General features: G+C 42.5%; 1 long non-coding RNA gene across 2 annotated transcripts; it reads left to right on the forward strand.

Annotated features, from left to right (window-relative positions):
• The first annotated feature begins 725 nt into the window (after positions 1 to 725).
• Positions 726 to 18,515, forward strand: LOC122900895. 2 transcript variants are annotated; one of them, XR_006383319.1, is made up of 4 exons: positions 726 to 844; positions 1,644 to 1,831; positions 8,655 to 8,716; positions 18,493 to 18,515. It is a non-coding gene; the product is annotated as an uncharacterized LOC122900895 (long non-coding RNA). The 2 variants fall into 2 exon arrangements; XR_006383320.1 differs by lacking the exon at positions 18,493 to 18,515 and adding an exon at positions 13,036 to 13,051.
• Positions 18,516 to 18,869: the final 354 nt, after the last annotated feature.

Here is an 18,869-nt window from a genome sequence, read left to right on the forward strand (position 1 = left end):
ATGGGAACCAGACACAGAACTGATACTGAACTTTGAAGGACTAACAAATTCGTTGCATAATCAACTGGGTAGAATGAGTACGGTGAAATAGAGGCTTCAACTCAACCTAACATGAAATAGAAAGCCAAACTTCAAAAAAACAGAGCCTTAAAAACTGTTGAAATTTCCCAAGTAACTTTGCTATATACTGTAAGTACAGAAAACAAGTCCTTAGGGAATTTGTTGTTTGGCTAATTTTTTTCTTTTGGCTGACAAGCTTTCAGCAAACTGGCCTTGAGTAAATTGATTTTTGGTAAGCTGGTTTCTGAAAAAGCAGCTTTTGGTAGCTGAGTGAACTTGAAAAATTTGACAAATTGGGCATGTGGTCTAATTGGCTTTCAGAAATGGATTTTCAGGGAATCAGGTTCTCCCACAATTCCCCAGAAACAAAAGACGAATCACACAAGAACAAGATGGCACATGGTAATACTAATTAGGTGTCCACTAAGACATCACTGTGTTTTTTTTTTTTTTTTTTTTAAATCTCGGCTCAAGGAGTTGTGATTATAGACTGAATCGGAAAACGAAAGCATTAAGTATTCCATCCTTGGAATTTAAAGAACTACCAGCAACTGTGCCCATTAGAAAGCACAACAAATCAGAACCAGTCCTACCACAGTTGGCCAATATCCTCTCTTAACCTCCCACATGCCCAGGCTGAGATGCGTGTCAGTTGTGATGCCTTTTGGGGAAGTGCAATGTTGTCGCAGAAAGGTTGTTCCCTCTCCAGATCCAGTGGACGAAGGAACAGACCTCAGGAGAATTACTTGTAAAAATTGGCGCTGTACACAGGGAAGGAAGACTGGTATTTATGCCCCTTTTGGATGTATTCTTGGCTATTGAACTTGCTGACAAAAACCTGCATTACTTGATCTAAAGAAGAGAGATTAGGGGCGCCTGGGTGGCTCAGTGGGTTAAAGCCTCTGCCTTCGGCTCAGGTCATGATCCCAGGGTCCTGGGATCAAGCCCCACATTGGGCTCTCTGCTCAGTGGGGAGCCTGGTTCCTCCTATCTCTCTGCCTGCCTCTGCCTGCTTGTGATCTCTGTCTGTCAAATACATAAATACAATCTTTAAAAAAAAAAGAAGAGAGAATTAGGGGCGCCTGGGTAGCTCAGTTGGTTGAGTGTCAGGTCATGATTTCAGGGTCTTGAGATAAGGCTTCATATTGGGCTCCTCAGTGGTGAGTCTGCTTCTCCCTCTCCCCCTGCTTTGCCCCTCCCCAACACTAGTGTTCTCTCTCTCTCTCAAATAAACACATAAAATCTTAAAAAAAAAAAAAAAGAAGAGAGAATTGAAGACAGTGTGGTAGAGAGCTGCAGGGAGGGTAGAGGCTAAGCTGGGTCTGTAGGTTCTTTATTCCTGAAGTAAGAGAAATAGGTTCTGCACATGCCAGCAGGTCCTGGAGTTGGCTGTGTTGTAAAGATGAGACCAGAGATGCCATCCTGGTGGGGTTACTGACACACAGGAGCAAAGATGCAGACATACGGGAGAGACGGAATAAGGACAGCCCTCCCTGGGACCCACTAGGCAGACAGGCTGCATCTCACAGAGGACCACTAGTGCCTAGTGTTGGGCTCACAATTCTCTCTCCCTGAGTCCACAGAAAAGAGCAGTTGCAGCTCATCAAGGAGACGACTGCAGTCCTGCCTGGCTTAGCAAGGGGATGCTTGCGCCTTTCTCTCTTCCTCCTTCCCGGCTCAGCAGACTGGATGAATCTGTGAACGAAAGGAAGACCTGGATGCCTTCACATCCGCCACCCCTTCTTCAAACTGCTGGAATCACAGGTTCCAGGTAACAGTGAAGATAACGGGGTGACCATTTCTGCCTGGAGCCTGAGATTGGAATTGTTCTTTTTTCAAGATTTTATTTATTTATTTTAGAGAACGAGCAAGCATGTGTATGAGTTTGGGGACTGGCAGAGGGGGAGGGAGAAGGACAAGGAGACTCTGGCTGAGCGTGGAGCCCCACAGAGGGCTTGATCTCAGGACCTCAGATCATGACCTGAGCCAAAATCAAGAGTCAGGCACTAAACTGAGTAAGTCACCCAGGCACCCTGAGATCAGAGTTGTAAGAATAAACAGACCTGAACCTTACATAGAATATGACACCATTTTTTTTTTTTAAAGATTTCATTATTTTAGTGAGAGACAGAGAAGGAAAGAGAGAACACACATGAGCAAGAGGGTCGAGGTAGAGAGAGAATCCCAAGCAGATTCCCCGCTGAGTGTGAATGGAGTCTGACCCAGGATTGTGACCCCGAGCTGAAACCAAGAGTTGGACTTTCTGTGGACTGAGCCACCCACGTTCCCCAAAAGGACACTCTTTTTCTTTGTGACTAAAATTCAGCAGCGTTTTAGGAACCTGGTTTAGAAAGGAGCTTTTCAATATAGCTTAGCTGGGGACAGTTACCAGAATATCATAAAACCATTTCAGGTTTAAACTTCTGTGAGTTGGACTCCCCAAAAGTCAGAGTGTGAAAGTCCATGGAATGAATCAGTCAAAAACTGGTGGAACCAGAACTGACATGTTTTCAAGGGGATGGAGAAGATGGGTGGTTCAGAAGAAATTTAGGGGAAAGGGTTTTGCAAGATTTGGCAAGAGTAGATAGGGAAAACAAGAGCAGAGGGTAATGTGTAGGTTTCTGGTTTGGATGTCTTGTGTTGAAGTTAGTGGAGGGACTGGAAATACAGGTGGAACAGAGGAAAAATTCAGGACTGCAGTTTGCAGTGCATGTGGAGAATCCGAAGGAGATAACAAAGGAGAGAGAGTGAATGAGGAATTTTCCTCCCTTTCTATACTTAAGAAATAAGTATGTGTGTGTGTGTGTGTGTGTGTGTATGGATATATATTTGTGTCTATACACACACGTACATATTTCCATACACAAAACAATGTGATTATTTAAAAATCATAAAGTACAAAGTGGATATGCAGGTGTTGAAAAGAAGTAGTAGGAAGCACTGTTCAGAATGGATCTCAGGAGAGATCTTATAAAAGATGTTTCAGTTCTAAATATATTTTTCTACTTTGTTGAAAGTCTCTCTTTCATGATCACTTTCCCCCTCCATTTAAAGATAAGAAATTTATATTGTTTTGTTTTTAAAAATCGGTCACATTTTTTTTCTGTTTGGAAGAACAATATCTATTCATAGCAGAAAAGGTGGAAAATAAAGAAGAGAATAAAGATATTGTTGTCTGTTATATAGTTGTTTTATTGTGTGTGTTTGAGTAAAAAACACCGCATTGTATCCAGAATAGAAGATTGAAAGCAGGTTCAAGGGAGCCAGGGACATTGCTGATTTTTGCAGAACATTCCAAGGAGAGAGTAATATGAATCTCTGAGTACGTAGTATGCATGTCCGTGTGTTGGTGGCAGTTCTGTCAAGTTAACAATGACAGTTTTTGTGCTGTTAATATGAAAATAGAAAGTGTGAGTATGTCCTAGATACATGACAGTATATTATTTTTGTTCAACGGAAACAGATGTTATAATGAAATTGAATCAGAAGTAATCTTGATGGAAATATTTGGGCGATGTTATACACCGTGTAAAGATACAAATTCCTTTTCTCTTTTTAGCTGTAACTCCAAGTCTTTTGGGGAAAATAGGGATGTGTATATATATAAAACACACTTCTAAAGCAACAAATAACTTAAATAAATAAACTTTAAAGATAAAAATCTGGTGTCCCAGATGCTTCCAGTACAACCTCTTTTTTGTTCCAGCCAAGTTATTTCCTTATTCATCCAATGTCTGGAACATAAAAATGAAAGTAGCATCTTCAGTCATGAAACGGACTGTGTCTTCCTTCTTTCTGATTTGTAAAATTTTCAGGGGAGTTACCATTCTCATCTTGCTCATTTAGGGCTATTTAGACAAATGTGAGCTCTACCTGTAATGTTTTCTCACTCATCATTAAACCATTAATTTTTTTAAAAAAGTTTTCAAGTTCTAAGCCCGCTTGCTTAGGATTTGGATGTAGTTCAAATCAATGTAATAACGTATCAAGCAGGGTTCAGTCAGAGAAGCAGAGTGGCTATGATGAATGAATGTATATGGATTTTTCTCCCTCCCTCCCTCCTCTCTTTCTCCCTCCCTTCCTTTCTTTTTTCTTTCTTTTTCTTTCTCCCTCCCTTCAACCCCCTCCTTGCCTCCCTCCCTTCCCTTCTTCCTTCCCTCCCTTTCTTTTTTCTTACCACTAATTTAACGTGTTTGGTTTTACTGTTGCTGTTTAAATATTTAATACACTTGCAATGCATTTTGGTGTTTGGAGAGGTGAAGGCAGTGATTCAGACTTAAAATACTAAGGTTTTGGGACACCTGGTTGGCTCAGTAGGTCAAACGTTTACTTTCGTTCGGCTCAGGTCACGATCCCAGGGTCCTGGGACAGGGGAGAGGGTGGAGCTCCAGGCTCCACGGGAGTCTACTTCTCCCTCTGCCTCTGCCCCTTGCCCTGCTTGTGCTCTCTCTCTCTCAAATAAAATAAAATAAAATAATAGAACATAACATAAAATAAAATACTAAATGTTTAAATATTCGGATTTCTATTCCCTCTTTCCCCTAATTTCAGAGTCAGTATATTTTTATTTTTATTTATTTTTATTTTTAAAAAAGATTTATTTATGTCTTTTAGAGAGAGAGAGAGCACATGCGTGGAGGGAAGGGCAGAGGCAGAGGAGAGAGAGGATCTCAAGCAGGCTCCACTCCCAGCACGGAGCCTGATATGGGGCCTTATCTCACAACCCTGAGATCATGGACGCAGCTGAAACCAAGAGTCCGACACCTAACTGACTGTGCCACTCAGGAGGTCGTGGTCTGGAGGGTATCCCGCCCACTGCATTCTGCTTTGGCATTCTGTGGCTCTAGAATAATCTACAACAATCTCTTTCAAGGCCAGTACAGTCCTCCATTTCTTTTTATCTGAAAGTGCTCCTGGTATTCATCTTTTCTCCATTTCTTTTCCTTTTTTACCTTTCTTCGATCAGGTTGGTGGAATCAGAGTGTGGGGTGGAGAACTGGCTGCAGAAGCCTTACTGGGGGGTGTCTTTACGAGATACACCCACAGTGAAGTGTGTAGGGAAGCAGTGGGCATTGAGAACATGGTTGCCACTGAGGTCTGGGGCATTCCTACATGGAGGGATGGAATTGGGACTACCCTCTGGAATGATCCCAAATCACAGTAAGGGAACAATCTCATGTTAGCCCACCATTGTTCCCTGGGAGAAGAAACAAGTGAAGCAGTTCACTATGGCCAGAAATATCTAGAAAGTCTCTTAGCTGTGGCCCATCAACTTTCCCGCTTGTGTCACTTATCTGCTATGCTGTATGTCTGTCCTTGAAGTCATTCTTGTGCCAAGACCAAGAACCTTTGGCAGCTCCTTTGGGTCTACCTGGGTTGAGGCCCCAGTGTGCCAGGGACTCTTCATCTCATCTGGCAACACTTTCAAGATTCTAGTCCTCCATTTTTATTAGGTGAGGAAGCCTGAAAGTTCTTGCAGACAAGCTCTAGCTGCAGTCTTAGGTCAGACTATCCCCACCAGCGCCATTTCCCATCCGTTCTGGTCTGCCTGCACCTTCCAGCAATGGAGGCAGCACTGGTCTGCTCACGCCCTCTGGTAATGGTGGGACAAATCAAGAGACCAGCTCCAACTGCCCATACACTTTGGCAAAAGTAGACTGCATCTGAAGACCAGGAGAAGCCCATATCCTCTGGCAAGTTTCTTTGCCATAGCTGGCCAGGCCCTTTCTGAGAAGATATGAACCTCAGCCTTGAAGAGAAGAGGACTGCAGTGTTCGTCCATAGCTCCCTTACTCTGCCTGCACTTCTCCTCCTCCCTTCTCCTTTTCCTTCTTCTCTTCCCCTAATCCTCCTCTGCCTCCTCCTCCTTTTCTTCTTCTTTCCCCCCTCCTTCTTCTCTTCATCCCCTTCTTCTTCTCCTTTTCTCCCTCCTTCTCCCCCCCTCCTTTTTCTTCTTCTTCCTCCTCCTCCTCCTTCTTCTAAGATGTTATTTTTAAGTCATCTCTACACCCAATGCGGGGCTTGAACTCACAACCCTGAGATCAAGAGTTGTACACTCAGCCAACGGAGCCAGCCAGGCTCCCCTATTCTGCATTCTTCTCCAGCCTAGAAGTAATAGCTTTCTTTTTGTACATGCCACATCTGGATCCCTTAGGGTCCTCATCTACCCCTTTTATCATTTAACCATTTCCTACTAGTTAAAAATTCATTATATTAAATTTTCCCTGTTTAAATACATAGTGTGGTTTCTCTGTCCTGGCTGGGGACACTAATATGCTGATAGGGTCATTAAGAAAGGGTTTTGAGGCCTGAAGAGAATCGGAGTGTGAAACTTGCAGAGCAGAATATTTTATTTTATTTTTTTAAAGATTTTATTTGTCAGAAAGAGAGAGAGCACAAGGAGGCAGAGAGGCAGTCAGAGGGAGAAGCAGACTCCCCGCTGAGCAGGGATCCTGATGTAGGACTCCATCCCAGAACTCTGGGATCATGACTTGAGCCGAAGACAGATGCTTAACCAACTGAGCCACCCAGGTGCCCTGAGCAGAGTGTTTTAGATGCAGCATCTAGCACATGCAAAGACCCTGAGGTAGAATGAGCTTGGTGTGTCCAATAAAGAGCAGAAACCTAGTGTGACTAGGTTGAGTGAGTGAGGGGGAAAGTGGTAGGAAAGGAGGTCAGAGAGGCAGTCAGGAGTCAGATCACTGAGTCCCTCCTGTCACTGTAAAGGGTTTGGATTCTATTTTGCAAGCAGTGTGAAACTGCTGGAAGGTTTTGGGTAGAAGGTTTTGAGTAACATAACCTGACTTGTCTTGTTAAGAATCCTGTCTGGCTTCTGTGCAAAAGAATTAATTAGGGCAGATGATAAGGCTACTGAAATAATTCATACAAAATCATGGAGGTTTGGACTAGGCATAGAGGTAGAGATGGTGGGAAATGGTTGTTTTCTGTGTATATCTGAAGACAGAGCTGCCAGGGTTGCCTGGTAGAATGAAGTTGCCAATCAGATGAAATTAAGAACATGGAGGGAGCACGTTTGGGGTTGTGGGTCAAGGATTTACTTTGGGATTTTTTAAACAATTGATTACATTTGAGAAGCTTACTAAATTTCTAAATGTAGATATTGATTGAGAGATGTGGCATATGAGCTGGGAATTCAGAGAAAGTTAGAGACCTGAGATATATATTTGGTTGTTATTAACATATAGATAGTAAATTTACTGGATGAAATTCCTGATGCAGTGTATAGACAGAGGTAAGGATTCCTTTTGCGATTCTGGATTAATCACTAGCCTGCCCAGCAAGGAAAGGGATGGGAGTGTCCAACGAGCTGGGAGGAACATCAAAACTGTTGTTCTAAAAGTGAAGGAGATATTTCAAGAAGGAGAAAGGAGGTAAACATATGTGTATTAATTGTTTCTGATAGAGTAAGGTGGAACTTGGGATTTGATTGTTAGTATCTAATAGCATGGAAGTCTATGGCGATCTTGGCAAGAGCTGTTTTGGTGGAATGGCAGGAACAAAAATCTCATTGGATTGGCTTCAAAAGATGGGTGAGGAAAGGAGCTCCTTCACAGCCATACTGATATCAAGGGAAAGGAGGCAACTGCTGAAGGGATATGTATGATCAAGAGAGATTGTTCAAGTATACTTCCATGGTCATGGGTTCCCCCCAGAGGGAAAACTGACTTCACAGGAAAGAGAGAATGAATGGTAGTTAGACCAACAGCCTCGCACAAATGGGAAGGGTAAGTCCACTGAGCAGTGGATGGGCATGGTCCTTGATAGGAGACTAAATGGTTCATCTACAGAAAGAGTAGTTTCTATGCAAGAAGAAGAGGATGTTTAGTGGCGAGAGCCTTTTGCAGGCTCTTAGATAACTTCCATTTCCTTAGAAAAACAAGAGAAAAGCTTTTAGATGAGAATGAGGAGTGGGATGAAGTTTGAGGTTTGCAGAGAGAGTATAATGTGAAAAATATTGTCTGGGAAAATGGGAGGATGAGTTGATCAGAGAAATATATAGCAGGCAGGGCCATGAGTGTGTGCAGATAAGACAGCACATTGCTAGTAAGCGAAATGGAATCTTAGTGAAGCCAGAAATCTTCTTTACCCTGTGCTGCCTTTCCCACCCCCAAAATGTGTTTGTCACAAAATCCTCCTTATGATAGAAGGTACAAGTCATAGCCATTTATCCCTTTGAAGTACCTGTATCATCTACCTATGTTAAGAGAGGACTGGGGACCAAGGCAGACTAGATGTGGGCATGTTAGAAAAGTAGATGGACCCACCCCCTGTAAAACCTTATTTTTCAGCATTTGAGATTTAGGGTCCTTGAGGTTAGGGTCCTCAGATAATCACAGTTATCTGAGACTCAAATGGCTGATGTTTGTAGGTCCAAAAGAATCTTTGTGTGAGAATGGCTTTTCAGATGTCGTGATTTATAATCTTACCTTTTTCAAGTAGTCTTAAGTTTTACAAGTGGATGGAGCCTTATTAATATGAATCACTTTTATGCCCCATGTGGGTTAAAGTGTTTGAAAAGTGAAATATCTTTTCTTTTTTCTGTGTTGCATTAGTTCTCATTGTACTTTTTCCAGTGGGAGCTGTCCATCACCCATCATCGGGGAACCCCGTCTGCTATCATGGACACATAATCCAGGTGATTTCTCAGCATTATCTTTCTTCTCCAAATGGGTTAATAGAGTCTTGTGTAGGCACTGACATATGGGTACTGGGAAAGAACAAGTGAATATTTATTCTCTAATTAACCCATTGAGGGTTAACCCAATCAGGATCTACTATGTTGCAGCCACTGTTCTAGGTTTTGTAGATAAAACAGTGAACAAATCAATGTCTCAACTTTCCTCCCTCTGATATGGAGAATTGTAAGAATCATGTTATTCAAGAGATTCTGCTTGTTGAGTTTTCTCCTGTAAAATCTGCCTGAGAATGAAAAATATAAAATAAAACCAAATCAAACCCGACAAACAAAAAACACAGGGACATTGAGCCAAGAGACTGGAAAATATAACAACGGTAGTGTGTCAATCTTGGGTACTTGGTTTCAGCCCTACTTACATTAAATCTATTCCTTAAGCTATAAGCTCATTTATTTTTTCCTACTTATCCTTAAGACAGTTTAAGTTAGGTTTTCATTTATATCGTAAAAAATATTTAGTGAGTACCTCTGAATAGACCAGAAATCTGTTAGGTGTGGAGGATATAGAAATGAAAAGACACAAGATCCTGGCTATTTATGGAGCCTTGGGGGAGTCTTTTCCCCTGAGTCTATGGCTCAGGGGGGAAGGAAGATAATAAATAAATGATTAATAAAATTTCAGATAGTCATATGGGCTTTGAAAAAATTTAGGAAGTTTAATGGAGGAGAAAATACATGTGTGCATGTGGAAGTATGTGGAGACAACTTTATTTTAAAATGTCAAAGAAAGTCTCTCTAAGGAACTGACATTTGAGCTGGGATCTGGGTTGTCAGGAAGCCAGCCATGTGAAAATCTGGGCCAGGAGTTTCCCAGTGCAAGTACAATGTCTCTGAAATCCACATGTGTTTGTTGTATTCAAGTATCAGGAAGAAGGTCATGATGAATGAGGTTGGTGGGTGAGGCATGATTAATTCATGCAGAGCCTCTTAGAATCTGCTAAGGAGTTTGGATTTCATCCTAATTGCATTATGAATCCATTGATGGCTTTATAGTAGAAGCATAGGCTTATCTGCGTTCTGTTTCAGAATAATTATTTTGTCACGCGAAGAGTGAATGACAGCAGGACAAGAGGAAAAGCAGTAGGGAAACCAGGTTGAAGTCTGTTAACCCAAGCGAAGGATCTTGCTGGCTTGAACTATAGTGGTTGTGGGGGAAGATCGGGAAGTGGCTGCAATCAGGATATATCCTTAGAGCAAGCAGGACATCCTGACGGATGGATAGAAGAGTGGAGGGTGGGAGATGGAGAACAGGAGAGGAAAATCAAGGAAGCAATATGGATGTTTCCCAGGTCCTTGGCTTAAGCAACTGGATGACTAAAGGAGGTAGAGAAGATATGGAGACAAAAAGTTTGGCAGGACTGAGGATGAGGTGGACGGATGCAATCACTGATTTTCATATTGGATGTGGAAAATCTGAAATGTTTCTTACCTATCAAAAAGCAGATGTGGACAGTTGCTAAATTTGCCAGGATGGAGCTTGGGAAAAAGTCATCTGGTCTGGAGACATAAATACATATTCTATCGGAAGCCGTGGGGGTATGATGAGCTCTTTTGGGGAGTGGGAGTATTTACAGAAAGGGACATAGGCAGAGCCCTCTGATACTCCTACACTTAGAATTCAGGCAGGAAAAAGAGATGTCAGTAGATGAGACTGAAAAGGAATCACTACTGAGATTTTCAGAAAGCCCACAGAGATTGTGATATGAAGGAAGCCAAGAGACTTCAGAGTTTCAGGAGGAAAGAATGTGCTCAGCCAGGTGCACTGAGGACCAGCTCCTGAGAGACTAGGAAGGTGAGGACTGAGAGTTAAACATGGTATTCTAAGTTGACCTTAAAAAAGAGATGTTCCACGGGTGCCTGAGTGGCTCAGTGGGTTAAAGCCTCTGCCTTCAGCTCAGGTCATGATCCCAGCGTCTTGGGATCGAGCTCCACCTCGGGCTCTCTGCTTGGCAGGGAGCCTGCTTCCTTCTGTCTCTCTGCCTGCCTCTCTGCCTACTTGTGATCTCTGTATGTCAAATAAATAAATAAAATCTTAAAAAAAAAAAAAAAAAAAGAGAGAGACTTCCAGTGGATTGCCCATAGAGTCAGGAGCTTCCTTGCAGTTGGCTGAAGAAAGATGGGGAAATCAGAACCTGGACACAGAGCATGGGCCTTTCTTTGTGAAGAGCAGAATGGGGAAGGCCATTGCTGGAGGGAATCTGGAGTCAAGGTAAGGTCATTTGTAGCCAAGAATCCTGGCCAGTATGGTGTCATTACCCTTATTATACAGATAAGGAAATTGGGGCTTAGGCGGTGTACATAACCTGCTCAAGGACGCATAGCTAATGGGGGCGGTATTTCAGCTTAAAGTCAGAGCTTTTCTGAAGTCCACACTCTTTCACACTAGAAAGTCGACTCACTGTTTATAGTATCAAGCACTCATAGGCAGCATTACAGTGAATAATAATTGCAATGTACAGAGTATCATTATATGGGCCCTCCTGTTTTTATTATTGACACTTTTAACCTGGTGACCATTACCTGAGTCATCCACATCAAGTAAAAAAATACCACTAATGATACTTGTCTTTTAGACTGGGTTCGTTCTTTCTTTCTTTCTTTCTTTTTTTTTTTTTTTTTTGATTTTATTTATTTATTTTTGAGAGAGAGAGAAAGGGATCACAAGTAGCAGAGCGGCAGACAGAGGCAGAGGGAGAAGCAGGCTCCTCGCTGAACAGGGATCCCGATATGGGACTTGATCCCAGAACCCTGGGATCACAACCTGAGCTAAAGGCAGACGCTTAACCGACTGAGCCACCCAGTTGCCCCTAGACCGGATTTCGGAGCATGATGAAGCTAATGATTTAGTACATGATGAAAAATTTCAAAACTCGGAATTCTTTACTTCATCATGTATTTAGGGCAGGAGGATCAAAAGCAATCACTATGTCCCCAGGCATATAAAACAAATTAATTTTTTCCCCGAGAGTGTTAAAAGCTGGGTGTTTACCTCTTCTCTAGAATGTTACAGTTCCTAATTGTCGATTATTTGTTGGAAGAGGTGTACATCCAAGTAAGAATTCATAGGACAGTCCTCTTATGAGTCACTGTATAGTTACGTGTCCGTTGTATTCATGTTTTGCATTTCCTTGTTGATGCCTAAATTTTAAATTCAATGCCCTGTGTGCCTGTTCTCTGAGATAGATTTTCTTCCTCTTAAATCATTAATGTGAACACTTAGGACTTTTTCTTTGCACCCCTCCTTCACATTATTCGCTTTTATGTAGGTGACCTTGAATTTGTCAGCTGTTTGTCACTCTGGCACAGAGTCTGACTGAATTGCTTTCCGGTGTAAGCCGAGCAATGGGCATGAGTAAAGGGAAAGCTAATTGCTGTTCCACTGCTGATTCCTTTTGCTATTCTGGATAAATCACTGGCCTGCCCAGCTTCCTTCTACTCTCGCTGCGGAGCTGGTAATCAACAATTTTCTCTTCCCAGACGATTAGGTTCTGGGCTTTTTGTGATGTCAAATGTTTCGATGGTTTGTGCTTTCTTTATTCCAGGGGAGGAGTAGTTCTTACAAGAGTGTTGTGAAAATTAATTAGTTAATGTTCACAAAGTACTTTGAAGATTAAAAGCCCAGCATACATGCTTATTATTGTTTTATGCACACCAAGGGCCTCGCTGGGCAGGCGAATGTGTTTCCCAGAGATGAAAGGACTGTGTGACATAGAAAATTGTGGTTCAGCGCTGTAAGGTGGGCAAACAGGTTACTCAGGACTGCGGATGTGGGAATTACGCTCACCAGACCCAGGTGTTCCATCAAGGTCTGGAACAATGTTATTTATTACAACTAGTATTGATTTCCAAAGTATTTCAGTCAGGATGAATACTATTTCCTGAGGTTGAGTGTGAGGATAGGACCAACGAATTAATCAGGCAGAGACAGCAGAAAGGAGAAAGGTATGTCCAGGGCCCCGAGGAGCTAACGCCATCACAGAGCGCTCAGAAGTCTACATGATGGTACGATGGAGGGTGAGTGACTGGAATCCTGCTTGGTTAAGTTCAACATGCCCGGCAGGTTCCCACTAAGATCAGGACCATTAAATAGAATCTGCCAGTTTGCAAATGCGTTTGTTTTTTTTTTTAATTTTTTTAAAAAAATGTTTTGCAGTTTGACTCAGTCCTTCAGTACCATGTAGTTTTTGTTTTTGTTTTTGTTTTTTAATTAATTAATTAAAAAAATAAACTTATAATGTATTTTTATCCTCGGGGTATAGGTCTGAGAATCGCCAGGTTTACACACTAAGTCCGAACACTCGGAACTTTTCCGAATACTGCTGGAAGAGTTTGAATTGGTATAGCTTTTCTGGAGGAGAAGTTGATAATAATCACCCAAAGCATTAAAAGCGTATGTACCCTTGAGCCATTGATTTCCCTCCTAGGAATTTATCTTTAGCAATATTTACCTGCTTACTTCAGTGTTATTAATAATTGCAAAAATTTAAACAATATAAATGGCCAATAAGTGGGGACTAGTGGGGGAAATATGGTTCAAATATAAAATGAAATGTTATAAAGTCATTAAAAAGAGACGCTAGCCTGTGATTTGTTAATAAGAAAAGATACTAAGTTAACATATTAAGAAATATACCAGCTATAAATATATTATGATGGAGAATTCTGAGGTATTTTTGTTTTCTGGTTGGCTTATTCCTATTTTCTGATTTCTCTATACTAAGCATTTATTACCTTTAAAATTAAAAAAAAAACTTACATAGAAAAAGAAAATATACATTCCCATCAGCATCGATGCAGAAGGAAATATACAGAATAATATGTCAATAAGATTGGTATAAAAACTTCAGAAAAGATCCAAGACAAATATAAAAGGCTTAAATGAATGAGAGGAGAGCTTAGTGTATCCCACAACTTATCCAGCTTCTTCCTGGCCTCAATTTTCTCTGAAACCCTCACCCACATGGTTTATGCTATTGTCCGGCATGACCATCTCTTCCTGGGCTCATGGTTACCACCCAATAAAACCTCTCCCCACGTCCATACCCACCACCCCTCACTTCATGCCCAAGCTGAGGCTTGAGATACTGGGGTTTTGATCTACCTCTCTGGTAGCATGAACTAGCAGTATGGGGGAGTCAGTGCCCTGTGGGCAGAAGCTTTGACCAAGAGAAGATGGGAGCCAGTGGGTACAATCTTCTTCCTTCTTCCCCTGAATATACTGCCCTGAAGTGCTGGAGTTAATATGCCTCTGGGAAGACTCAAAGGCAAGAATGAGCAATCAGCAGCCCTCCATGCACAGAGGGAGCCAGCTCTATGAAGCGGCCTGAAATTAGGCTCATCCCGTCATCTCTGGTCAATTTCCTCTTCCCTCACTTCTGCTTCTCTGCATCACACTCCCTAACAATGTGGTAACATGCAAGTTTTTCCTAGGCTCTGTTTTCTGGGCAATGCCAAGCTAAGACACGTTACGTGAGACACATTTATGAAGTAGCAATGGATTTCAAAGCATTGGACTTGAGCACTGCAAGTCCGCAATGGATTTTCTGCTGTTTACTTCATCAGACTTAAAAATCATAATAACTAGTATTTACTGAATGGTTTCTTTCTTTCTTTTTAAAGATTTTATTTATTATTTTGACAGACAGAGATCAGAACCAGGCAGAGAGGCAGTCAGAGAGACAGGGAGGAAGCAGGCTCCCTGCTGAGCATAGAGCCTGATGTGGGGCTCGATCCCAGGACCCTGAGATCATGACCTGAGCCGAAGGCAGAGGCTTAACCCACTGAGCCATCCAGGCGCCCCTACTGAATGGTTTCTATGTGCTGGGCACAGACATTATGTCACTGAATTCTCATACCAGCATTTATGATGGAGGAAGCCGTGGCCTACAGCGGTGACGATGCCTGCCCAAAGTCACAGAGCTGGGAACCGGAAGTCAGGTGTGTCTAACACCAAATTTGCTGCCCTTCACACCTCATGGTACATATAATCTAAAAACAGGTGCTGCAGAAGAATCCCGAGAGATGTTTCTTATCTCAAGGATTGGAGTGTTGTTAAGCAGCCACAACTGGGACATGTAAAACATTGAAAAACCTTGTTCATCAAAGTTTGAAAAATGGTGTTTAGCAAAATGTTACATTGTGTGACACAGACTATAATTGCGATGAAATGCAGAAATAAAGGAGAAATTCAAGAGCCTGGAAGGAGTCCCTGACATCAAGGATGTTGCATAAAATTGGAATCCTAAAGGGTGCCTATGATCTGAGAAGATAGAGAGAAGGGAAGAAGAAAACCAAAGAAGCTCACGGCTGAGCCAACTGAGGAGAGGATTAGTGTGACATACGTGCAGAAGAGAGAGGAAAAATCCAGAATGAAAGACAAATATTGTGGGGTGGGATTCAGTACACTCGGTTCCCGAGGAGGCAGATTACTGTGGTTCCTGGAAGCACACAGCACAATTCTGTCTGTCATCTAGGGAAAAGGAGCCACTCAGTCCTTCCAAATAAGAGAAAGGTATGATCACGCAGTGGACAGAATGATTTGGTAGAGAAGAAGAATGTAAAGGCAAGGAGGTTTGGCCGTGGTGTTCAGAGTCATGGAATGTTCTAGTATTTTGCTTGGTAGATGTCAGAACTTCATGTTTATAAATTAAACACAAAGGCACGCACACACACACACGCATCGGATGCCATTACACAATGTTCTATCATGAGTCTTCATCTCATGAAAATATGGGTAGCATTCTCTAGAGTCCTCTATCCCAAGAATGCAAGTCCCCATAACAGTCATTTAATTTCAGCTAAGATCATAAGGAAAGATGGCATTTATTTAATATTTACTAAGTTGTGGCCACTGTGCCAAGGTCCTACCTGTCATTTATCGTTACAACCTTTTTATTATCTCCCATTTTTACTTGAGGAAACTGATATTGAGAAGGTTGAAGAACTTGTCCAAGTTTAGTCACTACCGAACAATAGGAGTCAGAATTCAAATCTGGATCTGTTCAATTCCTTGGTTGCAGTCCCCCGTCTCTTGACTCTTCTGGGAGTCAGTCTCCCAAAGCCCTTCCTGGGAAGCAGTGGGTTACTTGGGACAGAAGAATGACACGTGTTCTTTCTGAGTATCCATGTCAACTAATTAAAATTCAAGAACTTCTCGGTTAATGAGGGCCTTAGGAAACTTTGCACCACTCAAGCTCCCCAACAGATTCCCAGGTTGATTTGGCATGGAGGGAATTTCGTTCAGAGCAAATTCCCATCACTCACGGACTCATGTAAAATTAAAGACCGAAATGAAACCTGCCAACATATACTGACATACCTGTTCACAGTGAGAAAAAATATAAAAAGTCTATAAAACTTTCTTCTAGAAAGTTCTAGAAATTAGAAAATGTGAAATGATGACCCTTTTTCAGGAAAGCCACCACCAGTTTCTTCCCAAGGAGAGGACTTGCTGGGCTAACAACCTGGAGTATGAGCAGAACAAGTAAACCTTGGAGAGAGATATTTTTTCACAGTCCAGGCTACCGAGCTCTTCAGGGAACGTATTCAGAAGAATGGGATTTTGTGCTCAGGTAAACTGGGTGGTAAGCTTCCTGGTGCAATCTGACAGATTATGCTGGAGATTTCTCAATCTAACAAAACAGAATGGCACATTTGTAATTACAGGTGCTTGCAACTTCAGCAATTAGGTATTCCTGTCTGTCTTCAAATAAAAGCTTTGGGGCTTTACACGTTACTTATTAAAATGTGAATACCCTTGGGAGGTATAACACCTTGGATCCTTTTCAGATAATATGTCGAAGAAGATTCAATTTAATGCAGTTCATTTCGGTTCACTTGTCTTCAGTTTGATTCATTTGAGCCCCTACCAAGCGCAAAGCCCTTTGCTAGATCTTCATGGTGGGAGGAAGGATGAACCAGGCAATTCATCAGAAGACCCCCATCTACAAGGGTTTTGGCTCTGTGGGCTATACACTCATAGTGCTCAGCTCTGCTGCTGTAGACAGAAAGCAACACATATATCAAGGTGCCTGTGTTTCTCTAAAACTTTATTTACCCAACAGGCTGTGAGCTGGAGGCTGACCTCTGTTCTAAATGCTTATGATAGTGCAGAGGATTGACTTATGCTTATCCTCTGATGAAATAAAACCACAAGAGGAATTTGTAGGACATTGAATTTGATTGGGGGGAAAAAATATCCCTGGAATCACCTGGAAAATTTTTAAAAGTAAGGATGCCTGAGTCTCTTCCCTAGGTCCAGGGATTTAGATGGAGTTGGTCCAGAAGTCCGATCTGGGCCTTGGGGATTTTCAAAGATCAACACAGTTTGAAAAGCATCACTGTGGGAAAAGGCTTGGGAGAAGTCGCTAGATGCGACAAGGCTCTTGCAGGCAGCACAGGGCCAGGGGGAATAGAAATTTGCAAAGCTGGGTGTGTGTTGCAGTTCTCTGGGAAAAGGATGCTTAACATGGAAACTTCCATGCCACACTGTAGAACTCAGAAGAAATGTAAGAAACTTCACTATGCTTATGGAAAGAGAAATAACTGGTAATGTTTGAGAAAACCAGAACAGCCTGTATCTACCTGAACCTGTATCTGAACCTGAACCTGAACCTGAACAGCCTGTATCTACTGCAGCCCCGAGCTCTGCTATTGGCCTAGGTCTGTGACAGCTGTTTCAGATGCTACCTGTGTTACTTTCCTAGGGCCGCTGTAAGAAAGCATGACAAAAGGTGGCTTAGAATAACAGAGATGGATTTTCTCACCATGCTGGAGTCTAGGAGTCTGAAGTCCAGGTGTTGACAGAGCCTTGCTTTCTTCGCAAGGCTCTAGAAGGGAATCTATTGTATGCCTGCCTCCTAGCTTCCTGCGGTTACCAGGATTTGTTTGTTTGTTTTTGTTTTTGGCCTACACATGTACCACTGTAATCTCTGCCCCAAATCACACAGCATTCCCCTCTCTGTGCGTCTGTCTTTGTGTCTTGCCTTCCCTTCTTAGAAGGACACTGGTCATACTGTATTAAGGGCTTGGGCTGTTCCAGAATGACCTCATTTAACTGGTTATCTTCCATCTGTCAAGATCCTATTTCCAAATAAGGTCCCATTCACTGATGCTCAGGGCTGGGACATTCCCACACGAGCGTTTACCTTATCCTTGTGTTCGAAAGGCAGAGGTAGTATGGGATACAGGGGAGGGAATGTGAGACTTAAATCTTCAGGCAGGTTTTGTGACTTCTGGGGTTAAGAGTCAGGAAAATCATCATCAGGAGATGGGTGAAGGCATGCTGAAATGAGAAAAGCCCCAGAAAAATTTAAAGGATGCAATGTAAGAGGAAACCAAGAGAATCAATTAAAATGTAATGGGTATAATCTCGAGTTAGCAAGCAGTCTGGATTACAGAAAGAGGCAACTTCAAAATTAACCCCAAACAACCCTATAACTCTATCTCTGGCCTCTGCAGTAGCTGTGAAGTAAGTCCTGCTTCTACAGGCCATTGTTCTTGCCTTGTCTATTTAATCACAAGGGGCCAGAGCCTTGGGTGGACCCCAGTCACCCGAGGGGAGGAACTGTGGTTTGGAAGAATGTTGTTCCTTTCGTTCCTAGGAAGGCATGAACAGAGCCGGTTCCCGTTTTGCCAGGTGGTTGCAAAGAGGGGTGGCTCCTTTGGATAAATCTGCCGCCTCCTTATTTTCTTAATCTAAATGATCCATCCGACAGGCTCCTTCAAGCCTGGAGCGTACGGAGGACGTAGTGAGAGACTGCAAGTCATGGAAGAAGGCTGACAGAATGTGCGCCTCACCCTGGGTGAGATGTTGCGCCTCAGTGTTCTCATCTGTCAACTGGGGATGACAGAACCCATCCCAGAGGCTCGCTGTGAGCGGTCACTGAAATACGATGCAAAGAGTCCTTAGCACAAGGCCAGTCGGCGATCACGTTTAATAAAGTGTCAGGACAAAATCTGGCATTTTGTTTTTCTGTAATTCAAAGCCAGGATGAGGACGATGCATTAGGGGAGTCGAGGGGGTAGAAACACACTGCAGCATTCTGCAAGGACTCCTTAAAGCGATTGGTCGTGCCCAGGATGGACCGAAGGA

This window comes from Neovison vison, chromosome 1 (assembly GCF_020171115.1).
Source record: "Neovison vison isolate M4711 chromosome 1, ASM_NN_V1, whole genome shotgun sequence".
Classification (NCBI taxonomy): Eukaryota; Metazoa; Chordata; class Mammalia; order Carnivora; family Mustelidae; genus Neogale; species Neogale vison.